Source organism: Mytilus edulis, chromosome 2 (assembly GCF_963676685.1).
Source record: "Mytilus edulis chromosome 2, xbMytEdul2.2, whole genome shotgun sequence".
Classification (NCBI taxonomy): domain Eukaryota; kingdom Metazoa; phylum Mollusca; class Bivalvia; order Mytilida; family Mytilidae; genus Mytilus; species Mytilus edulis.
Window position 1 is genome coordinate 40,877,137 of NC_092345.1, and position 10,078 is coordinate 40,887,214.

Sequence of the window (10,078 nt, forward strand, 5' to 3'; positions counted from 1 at the left end):
TTACTAAAATAGCACTCTGGTTTTCCGAATGCCTTAACAAGAATATTATGTGGCACATCTACCATAATAATATGTTAATGCAACATCATGGTCAAGTAGATTTGGAATAGAATTGGTCATAATACATATTTATCTTTCAGTTTCTATTATGCAATTTAATTGGTACGTGTAGCTGTACTAAAACAAGCAATATATATATATAGGTTCTGTAATTAAAACACTTACATTTCAATTACAAATGTAAGAAGTCCAAATTTCGAAAATATTTTAATCAAAATAAAGAAATAAATTGTGAATTTGTAACTGCAACATGTAGATATTTTTAATAGAAAATAGTGTATTTTGAAGGAGTGTCCTACTTTTCACAGCACAAAGAACATTTTTAGTGTCTTGTATATATTTTTTTGTATACCTTCATTGTTAATGCACAATGCAGTTGAAGCAACCAAGTCAAGAAAACCAAAATTTCTGCAGAGAAACACTTGAAATTCTTGAACTTTTGATTAATCGATTTACTTACTTTGTAATTATCTATGCATATTTGACATCTTTTATTTCTTTTAATGTTCGTCATAACATTACAAATAACAAGAAAAAAACCGATAGAGTTTTTCTCATTCTGGCAATTAAAATTCAGGTTGAAATAATAGTATTTGAGCTTCTTATATGCATGAATCCCATGTGCATTATTACCTTTAAATAGTTTGTATCATTCAGAGTTATGTTATGTCAACCTAGTAATGATAGCAACAAACAATGTTTATGCCCCAGAGCAAATTGACTTTCCTTCCGTCGTTCTTTCCGTCCGTCCTTCCGTCCTTTAGTTTGAAAATCTAGTTTTGAGCGAGGGCATGTCGAATACACAGACTCATTCTTCTTTAATTTTTAGCTCACCTGGCCCGAAGGGCCTTTCTCACCACTTGGCGTCCGTCGTCCGTCGTCGTCGTCCGTCGTCGTCGTCCGTCGTCGTCGTCGTTAACAATTTACATTTTGAACTTCTTCTAGAGAACCACTGAATGGAATGGAACCAAACATGGCATGAATGTTCCTTATGAGGTGCTGACCAAGTGTTGTTACTTTGTAGCCGATCCATCATCCAAGATGGCCGCCAGCGGGGGACTTAGTTTAACATAGGACCCTATGGGAAATGCATACAAATGACTTCTTTTAGAGAACCACTGAATGGAATGAAACCAAACATGGCATGAATGTTCCTTATGAGGTACTGACCAAGTGTTGTTACTTTGTTGCCGATCCATCATCCAAGATGGCTGCTAGCCGGGGACTTAGTTTAACATAGGACCCTATGGGAAATGCATACAAATGACTTCTTTTAGAGAACCACTGAATTGAATGAAACCAAACATGGCATGAATGTTCCTTATGAGTTGCTGACCAAGTGTTGTTACTTTGTTGCCAATCCATCATCCAAGATGGCCGCCAGCCGGGAACTTAGTTTAACATAGGACCCTATTGGAAATGCATACAAATGACTTCTTTTAGAGAACCACTGAATGGAATAAAACCAAACATAGCATGAATGTTCCTTATGGGGTGCTGACCAAGTGTTGTTACTTTGTAGCCGATCCATCATCCAAGATGGCCGCCAGCGGGGGACTTAGTTTAACATAGGACCCTATGGGAAATGCATACAAATGACTTCTTCTAGAGAACCACTAAATGGAATGAAACCAAACATAGCATGAATGTTCCTTATGGAGTGCTGACCAAGTGTTGTTACTTTGTAGCCGATCCATCATCCAAGATGGCCGCCAGCGGGGGACTTAGTTTAACATAGGACCCTATGGGAAATGCATACAAATGACTTCTTCTAGAGAACCACTGAATGGAATGGAACCAAACATGGCATGAATGTTCCTTATGAGGTGCTGACCAAGTGTTGTTACTTTGTAGCCGATCCATCATCCAAGATGGCCGCCAGCGGGGGACTTAGTTTAACATAGGACCCTACGGGAAATGCATACAAATGACTTCTTTTAGAGAACCACTGAATGGAATGAAACCAAACATGGCATGAATGTTCCTTATGAGGTACTGACCAAGTGTTGTTACTTTGTTGCCGATCCATCATCCAAGATGGCTGCTAGCCGGGGACTTAGTTTAACATAGGACCCTATGGGAAATGCATACAAATGACTTCTTTTAGAGAACCACTGAATTGAATGAAACCAAACATGGCATGAATGTTCCTTATGAGTTGCTGACCAAGTGTTGTTACTTTGTTGCCGATCCATCATCCAAGATGGCCGCCAGCCGGGAACTTAGTTTAACATAGGACCCTATTGGAAATGCATACAAATGACTTCTTTTAGAGAACCACTGAATGGAATAAAACCAAACATAGCATGAATGTTCCTTATGGGGTGCTGACCAAGTGTTGTTACTTTGTAGCCGATCCATCATCCAAGATGGCCGCCAGCGGGGGACTTAGTTTAACATAGGACCCTACGGGAAATGCATACAAATGACTTCTTTTAGAGAACCACTGAATGGAATGAAACCAAACATGGCATGAATGTTCCTTATGAGGTACTGACCAAGTGTTGTTACTTTGTTGCCGATCCATCATCCAAGATGGCTGCTAGCCGGGGACTTAGTTTAACATAGGACCCTATGGGAAATGCATACAAATGACTTCTTTTAGAGAACCACTGAATTGAATGAAACCAAACATGGCATGAATGTTCCTTATGAGTTGCTGACCAAGTGTTGTTACTTTGTTGCCGATCCATCATCCAAGATGGCCGCCAGCCGGGAACTTAGTTTAACATAGGACCCTATTGGAAATGCATACAAATGACTTCTTTTAGAGAACCACTGAATGGAATAAAACCAAACATAGCATGAATGTTCCTTATGGGGTGCTGACCAAGTGTTGTTACTTTGTAGCCGATCCATCATCCAAGATGGCCGCCAGCGGGGGACTTAGTTTAACATAGGACCCTATGGGAAATGCATACAAATGACTTCTTCTAGAGAACCACTAAATGGAATGAAACCAAACATAGCATGAATGTTCCTTATGGAGTGCTGACCAAGTGTTGTTACTTTGTAGCCGATCCATCATCCAAGATGGCCGCCAGCGGGGGACTTAGTTTAACATAGGACCCTATGGGAAATGCATACAAATGACTTCTTCTAGAGAACCACTAAATGGAATGAAACCAAACATAGCATGAATGTTACTTATGGAGTGCTGACCAAGTGTTGTTACTTTGTAGCCAATCCATCATCCAAGATGGCCGCCAGCGGGGGACTTAGTTTAACATAGGACCCTATGGGAAATGCATACAAATGACTTCTTTTAGAGAACCACTGAATGGAATGAAATCAAACATGGCATGAATGTTCCTAATGTGGTGCTGACCAAGTGTTGTTACTTTGTAGCCGATCCATTATCCAAGATGGACGCCAGCGGGGGACTTAGTTTAACATAGGACCCTATGGGAAATGCATACAAATGACTTCTTTTAGAGAACAACTGAATGGAATGAAACCAAACATTGCATGAATGTTCCTTATGCCGTGCTGACCATGTTTTGTTACTTTGTAGCCCATCCATCATCCAAGATGGCCGCCAGCATGGGACTTAGTTTAACATAGGACCCTATGGGAAATGCATACAAATGACTTCTTTTAGAGAACCACTGAATGGAATGAAATCAAACATGGCATGAATGTTCCTAATGTGGTGCTGACCAAGTGTTGTTACTTTGTAGCCGATCCATTATCCAAGATGGCCGCCAGCAGGGACTTAGTTTAACATAGGACCCTATTGGAAATGCATACAAATGACTTCTTTTAGAGAACCACTGAATGGAATAAAACTAAACATTGCATGAATGTTCCTTATGAGGTACTGACCAAGTGTTGTTACTTTGTAGCAGATCCATCATCCAAGATGGCCGCCAGCAGGGGACTTAGTTTAACATAGGACCCCATGGGAAATGCATACAAATGACTTCTTTTAGAGAACCACTGAATGGAATAAAACCAAACATGGCATGAATGTTCCTTATGAGGTGCTGACCAAGTGTTGTTACTTTGTAGCCGATCCGCCATCCAAGATGGCCGCCAGTGGGGGACTTTTGAATGAAATTAAACATGTTCCTTTCCTTATCAATGAGGTTGTGTTGTCACTTTTAGCCAAATTTTATATTTTTTCATATGATTTCAAAAACCCAAGTAGAATCAGGGGAGCGATACAGGCTCTTGAGAGCCTCTAGTTTTAGTGTAGAATAGCTTAATAAAGGCAACAGTAGCATACCGCTGTTCGAAATTAATAAATCGATCGAGTTAAAAATGTATCTGTTTGGCAACTGTATGAGCTGTTCTGAGTGGCTGCTTAGTAAGCAAGAATTGGGATTGCAGTAATTTCATGACGCCCAAAAACTTTTTTAGCACTAAATGGAATATATCATTTTGTGTTATGAAGATAAAAATTTGAATCACAAATAAATGTTTTGCTTATTTCAACCTATTAATGATAGTTACAAACAATGTCTATGCCCCACAGCAAATTGACTTTCCTTCCGTAGTCTTTCATAATTTCATACATAATTCCATTATTTAGAGGCCAGAATATGCGAAAATGTTGACGTCCTGTAAAATTAGAAATTTACGTCCTTGGCCATTCACTTTTTAGATACTATCTTAAAATCGTGTTTCCTGCCAAAAAAACCTATAAAAAATTTGGCCTTACTGTTTTAACTTTTTATGCATTGCGGTTGCGACTTTATTAATTGTTCTGGTAAGAAAATAAACTGTTGGCAATGCTTGACGACCGCTGCTTATTTTCATACTTGTCGGATTTTCTTCAAACACTTGTCAAAACCAAGAAGATCAAAGGTGCCACATAATTTAATTTCACATTAAGTCATATTGATGATGTTCTTTCCATAACCAATCCAAACTCTTTTGATTGGGTTCCATTAATTTATCACTCAGTACTAGAAAATAAAGAAACAAGAGACACTGCTTCCTGTCTCTTTTTAAACATAATTTCAACAGTCAGTACCATAATCTAGACAAATGAGACGGTCTTCATTATAAATTTCCTCCACCTTAGCAACAATTTACCATCTTCACCTGTAGATGGGATATATATTTCCCAAATCATTCGGTATTCAAGAGCTTGCAGCTGCTACTCAGACTTTGTATCTTTTATGTCTGTTTGTTTTACAAACACATTGCTGTCAATATAATGGAATTCTATGCGACTTTCATACAAGTGAGATATTTAGCTAGCTATAAAACCACAATGTTTAACACCCATTTTCTACATAAGAAAATGCCTGTATCAAGTCTGGAATATGAAAGTTGTTTTCCATTCGTTTGATGTGTTATGATTTATCGCCATTTGATAAAGGGCTTGCCATTTTAAAATGGCTTTCCGTTTTGAATTTTCTATGGAGTTCTGTATTTTTGTTAGTATTATATCTATTTTTATATATTTTGATATAAGCGTCACTGATGAGTCTTATGTAGACGAAACGCGCGTCTGGCGTACTAAATTATAATTCTGGTACCTTTGATAACCATTTATAGATTCCAAGTTGCAAAAAATAGCAAAAAACATGTATCAGGCCTTTGTAATGGCAGTTATTAAGGGCATAAATTCATTTTTTTGTCATAATAATTGCTGTTAGATCAGAGAAATTATACAAAAATGTACATTCACCGTCGTCACGAGCAAGGAAGACTTAGTGAACACAAATACGAAATTTAATTTAACTTCATTATTTACAGTGAGTTGCTTATAGGTGTTACTGTAAAAGTTTACCTATAGCTCAACCTGTTTTTAAAATTGACAACACAATAGGGACATTTAAATTGACCAGTTGGTATTGTTAGATTTAAATCTACCTTGATGCTACCTGTAAAGATTTTTATTCACCTAACCCAAATTTTCAGCATGCTTTTTTCCTGAACTTTTTCTAACCTAGGATTATTCTATTAAAAAATTGATAGGGAAGAAAATAGTTTTGGTTTTCATTGTTTTAAATCCCTGATATATATAATTTATCTATTTTTTACCTAAAATTCTAAATCAGTAAAAGATTAAATTAAACATGTATTACTATGTTTGAAAATTAAACTGTTTTTACACACTAAATGCTTCTTTAAAATTCTAACCCTTATATATAGTATTGTCCAGCTGCCAGTGAAACAATAAATAGCTGTTCAGGTGTTTACAGTTTAAATTTTCAGATGGATATGTTGTTCATTTATTCACATGTCCCTTCAAGATTCTCATTTTGGATTATTATTTGCAATGTTTGAAATCTTTTGGTGTCATTGTGCATACAATATTGGATTTATTTTATTTGAATTCACTTCATAGATTTTTATAGCAATTTTGCTTCTTAAAATGTGATGTGGTTTTTTCAAGATTTTAATGTCATGAAGGACATCAAGGAGGAAATAATTCATTCAAACTGTTTTGTGGGGCTTACATATGATGTTGTACATGTAAAATTCGAAAATAAGTTTGGAGTATACCTTGCTGTGTTTTTTCTTTGAAATCTATTATAATATTAGTGGGACTTTTGTGCATAAAATGCTGTGTTTGCTCAAGGAAATTCAAATTTTCATACGATGGGATTTAGTTATGTTAAAGATTAAAAAATTTCAAAACTGGAATTCAAGTAGGAGATATAGTGTGAGTTCATTCAACATGTTTCTGTGGCTTTAAATGTGATTTTAAAAACATTCATTATTAATTTGGGATCAATTACAAACTTAAGATGATTTACCATTTAAATGGGATCTTGGAAATGAAATAAAATGTTGAATTAATGCAGTGGATATAGTCTAATCTAGTGATAAAGTGAAAAATGAAAGTAAAATATTCTAAAATATTCCTAACGTGGGGAAATGTTTTAAGTGAATGTGAAATTGGAAATAGTCATTATAAAATTCTGGATCAAATATTGTTTGATTTGGAAATTTATAATAGGAAATGAAATAAAATGTTTACTGTGGATATAGAAAAATCAAGTGATATATAGTAAAAATATAAATAAAATATTACAAAATATTTGTAAAGTGAGGATAACTTTTTGGAATATAGTAATGGAAATGATAAAAAAATTTACAAGATTCTGAATTATGTATAGATTCTGCACCTGTTAAATTAGGATGTATATCATGGGAAGTTAATCAGAATTTATACTATGGATTTAGAAAAAAATCTAGTGAAGTAGTGAAAAATGAATAAAATTGGGAATTATTTAAAAACTTTGGAATTCTGGATGAGATGTCAAATATCAGTGTAAAAAAATAAATGAAATTGTTTATTCAAATATGATTTTGATGTTTCATAAAGTGAGTGAAATATTACGACTGGATTATTTAGGGTATTAAACACTGCTAGTAGTGGCTATGCAAACATTACGATGAAATGTAGTGCATTTTAGGCCATGCAATTTTAAATAAACTGCAAGAAAATAACATATATGATATAGTCATTCTTGTTTGGCTTGATAACTCCTAATATTTTGAATGACAGTAAAATAAAAATCTCTCAATAGAATAATCCTTGGTAAGAAAAAGTTCATGAAAAAAGCATGCTGAAACTTTGGGTTAGGTGAATAAATTTTTTTACAGGTAGCATCAAGGTAGATTTAAATCTAACAATACCAACTGGTCAATTTAAATGTCCCTATTGTATTGTCAATTTTAAAAACAGGTTGAGCTATAGGTAAACTTTTACAGTAACACCTATAAGCAACTCACTGTAAATCGAATTCTATTCATTAGCCGACTACAACATTTTGCTGAAGATTTTTGAAAATCTACAATTTAAAAGACAGAGCTATTTGAAATTCCTGGCAATTTTTTGTTATAGACTGAAATGCCATTGCTAAATAGATAAATAATTAGTCTAAATTTGAAAATAATAAGTTTAATATAATAAATAAATAATTGATCAAAATTTGAAAATAGTAAGCTTCAAGCAAAATTTCCAATTCTTTATAATAAGTAAAATATAACAAAAAGAACGTCAAGGTTTGCATCAAAACAAATTTGCTCTTTGCTCGGGTTGTTGTCTGTTTGACATATTCCCCATTTTCATTCTCATTTTTGTTCATTCATATTTTATAAACACAATGATTCATATTCTTGAAAAGGCCTCTTTGATTTTATATGAAAAAAAAAAAGTAAAATCACAAAAATACTGAACTTAGAGGAAGATCAATTGGGAAAGTCCATAATCACATGGCAAAATCAAACAAAACGCATCAAAAACGAATGGACAAGAACTGTCATATTCCTGACTTGGTACAGGCATTTTCAAATGTAGAAAATGGTGGATTAAACCTGGTTCTATAGCGCTAACCCTCTCACTTTAATGACAGTCTCATCAATTTCCGATATTTTTACATTGATGCGTTAAATAAACAGACACAATAAATAAAATAGTCAAAATATGGGTACATCAGTCATCATCGTTTAACAATTTTAAAAGGAACAATTTAACAGAACACAAAAACATCTACTATCTACGAACACATTTATTGATTTGAGTGTCTGACGTCAGAAAATTTTATATGTCACATAAATTTGTCGTTCAATGTGCGTACAAACAATTTTTAAATTTTCATGGGAATGTTAGCATACAGGGTTAAAAAATCAAAAGTATGTAAGAATAAATTTAAGAAATTGACCGAGATTTAAACTAGTCCAAAAGTTATATATAGAATTTATAAGAATCCAAATATAGTTAATTCCACTACGCGATTGAATGATTTTGACGTTTGTGGTTCAAAGTATATTGTAATTCATAATAGAAATATATCATAATGACATATAATAGAACAATATCATATTGACTGGATCTTTTAAAGTACAGAGTCACGTTATAAGAACAAAAGAAATACAAAAAGTCGCAAATACAAAACAAACCACAAAAAAATGAAAGCCAATACAAACACATTGACGAGATGTATAAGTACCGAGCCACGTGAAACGGATATCACATGAAACCATTCAACAGTAAAAGTAATATTAATAATAGAACAAAGACAAATGAAAGAACTATAAAACACGTTGTTAAGATGATAAACAACATCAGTACGCAGAATCTATACATCAAGACCATCGTGTATTATTTGAGAAGTTGATACGGAATATTTATCAACAAGGTCTTGGTACCTTCCGATGAACTTTTTTAGAAAAAGAACGAGACGTTCTTTGACATACCCCTGTTTCATCAACTAACTACTCAGACACTGATGACGTTTTACAAAGTCTGAGTAGGAGCTGCAAGCTCTTGAATATCGAATAAGTTGGGAAATATATATCCCGTATGCAGGTGAAGTTGGTATATTGCTACTAAGGTGGGGGAAATTTATAATTTCAAAATTAAAATCGTCTCTTTTGTCATAGATTCTGGTACTGAGATGACTGTGTAAGTCAGATTCGAGATATAAGTCTAAAAATGAGGCGGAGGAAGCCGTGTCTGTTGTTTCTTTAATCTCTAGTTCTGGGGGATATATTAATGGAACCCAATCAGAAAAGTTCGGATTGTTTATGGAAAGAACATCATCAATATATCTGAAAGTGAAATTAAATAATCTGGCTTCTTTGATTCTCTTGTTTTTTACAAGTGTCTGGAGGAACTCCGATTCATATGAAAATAAGAAGAGGTCGGCAAGAAGAGGCGCACAGTTTGTTTCCATAGGAATGCCGACAATTTGTTGGAAAAGTCTACCTCCAAACTCAACAAATATGTTGTCGATAAGAACCTCCAGCATACTGACCACTTGTTCTTCTGTGTAGCATATTTTACCTTTTTGTTTGTCACTATTTACGAAATATGCCTTATCAAATACCAAAGTAATAAATTTATAGCGTATGCTACCATTTTTATGTTGAAAGGCATTGTGGATTATTTCTTTTAGGCGATTTTTCAATTTCACATGGGGAATGGTGGTATACAGGGTTGAAAAATCAAAAGTTTTGATGGAACTAATTTCAGAAAAAGACCGAGATTTAAAATTGTCTAGAAGTTCTTTAGAATTTTTAAGAATCCACATATGGTTAATACCACTAC